This window comes from Ixodes scapularis, unplaced genomic scaffold (genome assembly GCF_016920785.2).
Source record: "Ixodes scapularis isolate PalLabHiFi unplaced genomic scaffold, ASM1692078v2 PGA_scaffold7__128_contigs__length_106722199, whole genome shotgun sequence".
In the NCBI taxonomy this organism is placed as follows: Eukaryota; Metazoa; Arthropoda; class Arachnida; order Ixodida; family Ixodidae; genus Ixodes; species Ixodes scapularis.
This window is the reverse complement of record NW_024609882.1, coordinates 85,302,901-85,309,269: the sequence shown is the minus strand read 5'-3', so window position 1 is coordinate 85,309,269 and position 6,369 is coordinate 85,302,901. Positions and strand designations below refer to the sequence as shown.

The 6,369-nt window shown below is 44.7% G+C and overlaps 1 pseudogene; it reads left to right on the top strand.

Moving 5' to 3' along the window:
- Positions 1-4,699: 4,699 nt before the first annotated feature.
- On the top strand, positions 4,700-5,398 carry LOC115316108 (annotated as a pseudogene).
- Positions 5,399-6,369: the final 971 nt, after the last annotated feature.

Below are 6,369 nucleotides of genomic sequence, written 5' to 3'. Positions count from 1 at the left end.
ATTATTACCCTAAAGAACGGTGCCGACGACTGCAAAAATATAGAAAAAATTTAAAATAATAAAATCTAATACAGAAAGGTGAGAAAAAAATATTAAAAAATATAAAAACTAATACAAGAAGGTGATAAACCATATTTTAAATAATAAAATCTAATGCAAAAAGGCGAGAAAAAAATATTAGAAATAATAAGAACTAACACAAGTAGGCGAGAAAAAAAAATATTTAAAGTAATAAAAACTAATACAAAAGGTAAAAAAGATTTAAAATAATGAAAACCAATACAAAAAAAAAACATAAGAAAAGAGTGTTTCCCGGGATTCGAACCAACGTCCGCACGCTCTACAAGATAGCGCGTTAGCAAACTAGGCTAAAGTTGCCCGGCTATGCAAGGGCGTTTCCTGGAAAGATACATGTCTACTGAAGTCGTTTCGAACCGTTGTACTTACTTTCGTATTTAATATTTTCTACATATACAGGACTTATTCATAATATTATGGCAATAATGACGTCTGCAATAATTTATTATTGCTGTGTCTTATATGAGTTTTATAATGCGGTTTGCTTATCCTTTTATTTGAAACGTTTTGAAGATACGAAAACAATCTCATCGAATCAACAGCCTATGTTTCGCACGGTTTGCCGACCGTATCGGCCGTGTGCGTTTGAATGCCTGCGTTCGCGACCGGATAACGGTTAAATTTCCCGATTAGTCGTGATGCGTGGAGTTTGCCTTAGTTTCAAACGTGTCCGAAAAAGACGGAAGCGACTGTGAGAAGTGGAACTTCGTCAAATCGGCTCAACAGCGAAGATCATGGTACGGGAACCGAAGTAAGTTTGTTTCTTTGTTCGTTAGGGCTAGCTTATTTCCTGCGTTCAGAAAGCTTGTTATTGTCTGTAGATCGCTTGCTTTTACCAGTATCATTAATTGTGCTTGAATGGTGTTATGCAAGGCTGTTTTTCTTCTTTTTTCTCCGATGCAGGGACTACTCGCTCAAGGTTTATCAGTAGCGGCGGAACTCTTTGGGAGACGGGGGGTGCGGGGGTGGGGGTCAAAGCGGATGGGGGAGGATTGCCTCCCTAAAGGCCGGGTCCATATCACAAGAGCGAATGACATTTTAGCGAACGGCGACATTTGAGCGAATGATCGTTTTAGCGAATAACGGGGGCGCGCGTTAACCCATCCGTCGCGCTGCGCTTTACGCCGCTTCGCGGCGACAGTCTGCGGCAACTCATTACAAAAATATAAACTCACTTGGCCCACCCGAAAACGCCGCTTCGCGGCGTCCGGCTATTCGCTAAAGTGTCGTTCGATGAAACGTGGGCGTTCGCTAAAACGTCATTCGATCAAGTGAGTGCCTCCCGCCGACGACGCCATTGCATGCGGAGAGCTGGACCCGACAAAAAGCTTTCTGTGTAAGTCCTTTGTGTTTTTACTCCTTTTTTTATTTGTGTGTTCGTTGTTTCACTTTTTCTTACGATTTAGTCCGGGTTTCTGTTACTTATGTGTTCATTATTTATTAATTTTTTTCTTTATTAAGTTTTAGTTAAAAATATGATGCCCTCGTCATTTTCCAGTCCGGGAAACGGTGGTGACCTCGTCGTGTTCAAGGAGCAGTAATGAACTTTTCATCTTGTATTGCTTCCGGCGAACAATGGTGTCTGTGCGTGTGTGTGTGTGCGACGTGTTGGTCACAAGGGATGATTTCGGGACTGAACGGAAAAACAAGGCCAGCGAGGAGCGACTGGGGGACTTTGAACATCGCACGGTGCAAGGAAGGACTTCAACGACGAGGCTAGCAAGCAAGCCCATGTCAAAACTGTTGTGCTCGACCGGAGAGTTGAATCAGAACTTTACCCTGTGAGTAAGGATCAACGACTTTGGAACTTTCGTATAGTTTACAGCTTAATTGTCGCCTTCCTTTTGTTTTATTTTAATAGGAGTCTGTGTGCTATTACATTTTTAGTTTATTTTAATGGTTGTTCGTGTGATATTACTATTATTTTTTCTTGAACGGCGGAAGTGCTTGTTTGGAATTTTGGCGCTTTTATGTATAAAACTTTTTTTGCAAACCATATCTGTCTGCTCCCTCGACAACCAATCCCGCCAAAGGGCTGTGACTTTCAGACGTCGAATGATATGTTACACTGTTTGCTAACTAGCGATCGCCTGCATTTGATTTTTGTAGCATACATATTTGTCGGAATTACAAATTTCGAACCAGGCCACTAAAGATTGGTCAGTGGCCTATTCTGCCGATGTACCTACGTAAACACGTTTGGCAGTGTGGGATAGCAGTAAAATGTATATTTTGTGGATATTCATAGAAATGCATTATATGATCCCATGTCTGGACCTGAAAGTATGGTACCTGCCCCATGGCAATAATTATAATGTAATGCTAGAAGGAGCATCACATGAAAATTGCTTTATATGAGGTGGGTACCCTATTTGCCAGGCCCAAACACGGGATAATATAAAGCAGTCTATATATGGTATATAAGGAATTGGGCAGATGTGGTCATATCTGCCCAATTCCTTATATATCCATATCTGTATTTTCATTATAAGTCTAGATTTTTGTAAGGGATGGCTTGTAGCATCAGCTGCAGTACATCGGAAGGTGAAACAGTAGGTGTGTCACTCTATTAAACTACTTCTATTATATTCAGGTGTTGCCTGATACGGTTTAATATACGGTTAGACCCACTCCTGTGAAGCTCTACGGATTGGCCAGATACGGTTCAGCTTCCGCTTCGGCCAATTACGGTTGGGTTTCCGGACTGGGTATTTCCGGTTCATTTACGGTTTCTAGAAATCCGGTTTGCTTAGGGGCCCATATGACGGATTAAAATTCCGGATTCATTCCGGTTTATTTTTAGACCGTTTTTTTTTTAGTAGGGTGGCCGTATTTTTGTTTAAATGAAGTGCGCGATGAGGCGAGGAATGCGACATCACGATTCTCTACTAACAGCTGAGAATGAGGGGAACCGGCCTCGCTCCTCTCCTCATCACTTCCATTCTTCTGATCGAGGGGACGAGGCGCAGAGGAGAGGAAATGAGCATTGCGGCGACACATGTCTCGTCAGTCTCGTCGGCCGTGTTCAGTCGCGAACTTAATTTCGAAATAAAACGGACATGCGCTAGAGATTTCGCAGTTTCATCGATACTTTTGGGTTTCGCAGAGACTCCGTCTTGCCCAAGGCCTGTTTTGTGAGCTGCAAATTTTGGTTCAGAAATCCATGTCCGACAACTAAATTCTAGAGCTTCTTGAGTAGTTTAAATGTCAGTTGCGATATGACTACTCCATAAAGACACTGATTCGTTTAATAAAAACTTGCGATTATGTTAGTTGATTTAAACTTATAAAAATCTGATAGCGCTCAAACGCAAGAAGAACAAAAAAAAAGTATACATCATGATTCTTGTTGCCTTCATGTCTTTGTCCTCGTTTCATTTGCGAATTTCGAAACTTTTAACCAATCCTTTGCTCGGAACGAGACCAAAACATCGTATAAAACGAATAAACGGAATGTTGTTACGTCGAACTCCCCATAAAAGCAGCGCCGCTTCACGGAAATGCGGTTGAAGGCTGCATGCGCGAGCACTCTTGAACCTGGCGAAATCACCTTGCAGATAAGAAAGCCTAAGCGCTGAATTTGGTGAGTCACTCAAATATTAGACCCTGGGGCGCACATTGGAGACGATCGCGGCGTTAGCGTTTATTTTTCTTTCATTTACCTTACCCTCACGGCCGAAGGCATTATATAGAGAAGTGGTGTTCTTTAGATATATATACAGAGAACAAATACAAAGGTTTACAGCACTGAGAAAAGTTGAATGTTGCTTAAAACTGCGAAAGCACATAACCATTAATTAAGCCAAAGAAAACACAAGATTACTGAGTGCAGTAGAAAATTTTCTGTCTCGGTGACTCTGTCGTAACTCTCATATGAGCGTATTGATTCCAAACGAAATATATGCAAGTCCGTGAACCCTACATTGTGTGTTTTTTTACCGCTTAACGATGCGGTAGAATGACAGAAGGGAGCATTTTCATCCCTTTCCCAGAAAGAGCTAACGCTCTGGATGTTCGCTTACAACACATTGCCTCTTGTTTTGAAAACAGTCGGTAAAAATAAGCTGAAATCATTTGTAGATGAATGCTTGCCAGCTGAAAAGCAAGCGGTTGGCGTTGAGGCTGCACATGACACGCCATGACCTGCTTTCGGCGGCCACATTTGCCTAGAGCAGCAACCCGTGGAGGTTGTTGGAGTAGATATTAATGGGACTCCGGCATTAGAAAACAACAACAAAAGGCCAGAAAATATAAACCCAAATTATTCGTATGCTTTATGAAGAGGATTGGTCATTGCATCCCTGATCGCAAGAACAAAACAAGCTATATATATATATATATATATATATATATATATATATTGTGACGAAGATGAGATCTACGGTGCGTTGGGGAAAAACAGGGAGGCTGAGGGAAGACGAGGAGGGAGAGGTTCGTTCGGGCAGAGCGCGCGACTAGCTGGATTCCCAACAGCCTTTCTCTCAACCTAGCTACCACACTGTAAATAATAAACCCCCATCAGTTTGTAACATCGTTTCCTTACAATTGGTGGAGGTGCGGGTTTCCCCAACTATCCGGACTTCACTCGTAAGTGTTCCTGCATCCTACACCACTGAAATCGATGCGACGCCAACCGGTATCACGCCAAGGAGCCTCGGACGAGGCAGCGCAGGACACCACTCCTGGCCAGGCACCTACTGTTGCAAATGCAACCACTATCCTATGCGCGGGAGCCCTCCGTCAGCGGGACCCAAAGCTCTTCAGCGGAATCGGTGACGATGACGTTGAGGACTGGTTGGAGTCAGTTGAAAGGGTGAGCCTCCACAACAAATGGGATGACACCCTGAAGCTCAATAACGTAATTTTTTATTTGACCGACGTTGCAAAACTATGGTATACCAACCATGAGTCAGAGCTGGTGACCTGGCCCCAGTTCAAAGCAAAGATCCAGGAAGTATTTGGGAAGCCCGCCCAGCGTTAGCTCGTCGCGAAGAGGACATTGGCATCACGCACCCAACTGCACGATCAAAGCTTCGTTAGCTACATCGAAGATGTCCTGAAGTTGTGCAAGCGCATTGACACCCGCATGACCGAAGATGAAAAACTGAAGAACATCATGAAAAGCATTGCCGAAGATGCTTTCCAGATCCTTGTCGTCAAAGCGCCAACGACTGTCTCTGAAGTCATCGACACCTGCCAGAACTTCTCTGAGCTGCGCCTTCAGCGTTTGCCAGCCAAACGCAAACTGGAACCTTCCGCAGAGCTGGCCAGCCTGACAACTGCAATCGAAGGCTCCGTCGACAAATGGGCCGAGCTCTGATGCGTCATTCAAGAGATCGTACACGACGAAGTGGCTCGCCAATTAGGAAAGCCTTCGACCCCTCCGGAGTCCTTTATCTCGCCTTCGATCAGAGCGCTAATTGAGGATCAAGTCAAAGCCGCGATTCCTTGCGCCGTTATGCCGCCGGCCGCGTCACCGCCGCTAGTGCCTCAGGTGCCAACCTATGCCGAGATGCTAACACGCCCGATACCTGCTCGGGTCTTCCAACCACAGCCGCCATTTTCTCCTTCTCGCTGGCAAGCACGCCGGGCTGACCAATGGAGGACGCCAGAAAATCGTCCCATTTGCTTTTCATGTGGCTATGTTGGGCATATCGCCCGTTTTTGTCGCTGCCCCACTGCAAGCGCAGTATCGACCAGCTTTCGGTTCTGGTCGACGCAGTGATCAGTATTCACACCAAGATTACACTGGACCACAACCACGGCAAAGGCAAGGCAGATCTCCATCTCCCAGGCGGCGTTCGCTGTCTCCCCTACGACCACGCACTATATCGCCCATTGCAGAGGGAAACTGCTAGGAGCAGTTCAAGAGGCGAGAGCTGCAAATCCTTTCACATCTTTAAGTTCTCGTCCAGTTACCCGAAATATGATAGATATAGTTATTGATGGTTTGCGCACTCAAGCATTAATGGACACCGGTGCCGCAGTGTCAGTTCTTCGGGCTGACCTTTGTTGTAAGTTGAAGAAAGTCACAACCCCGTTTTCTGGTCGCCCCTTTAAAGCTGTTGGAGCACAAAATGTTGTCCCGACCGGTGTCTGTACAGCACGTGTTGTCATTCAAGAAGTGTGTTACTGTGTCCAATTACTGGTGTTGTCTTCCTGCTCTCACGACGTTATTCTTGGGTGGGACTTTTTAAAAGCAACAAACGCTGTTATCGACTGTGGACGTGCAGAAGTAGATTTCGCTCAAATCCACCTTCCCGACGACAACATTGCTGTGCACACGATCAA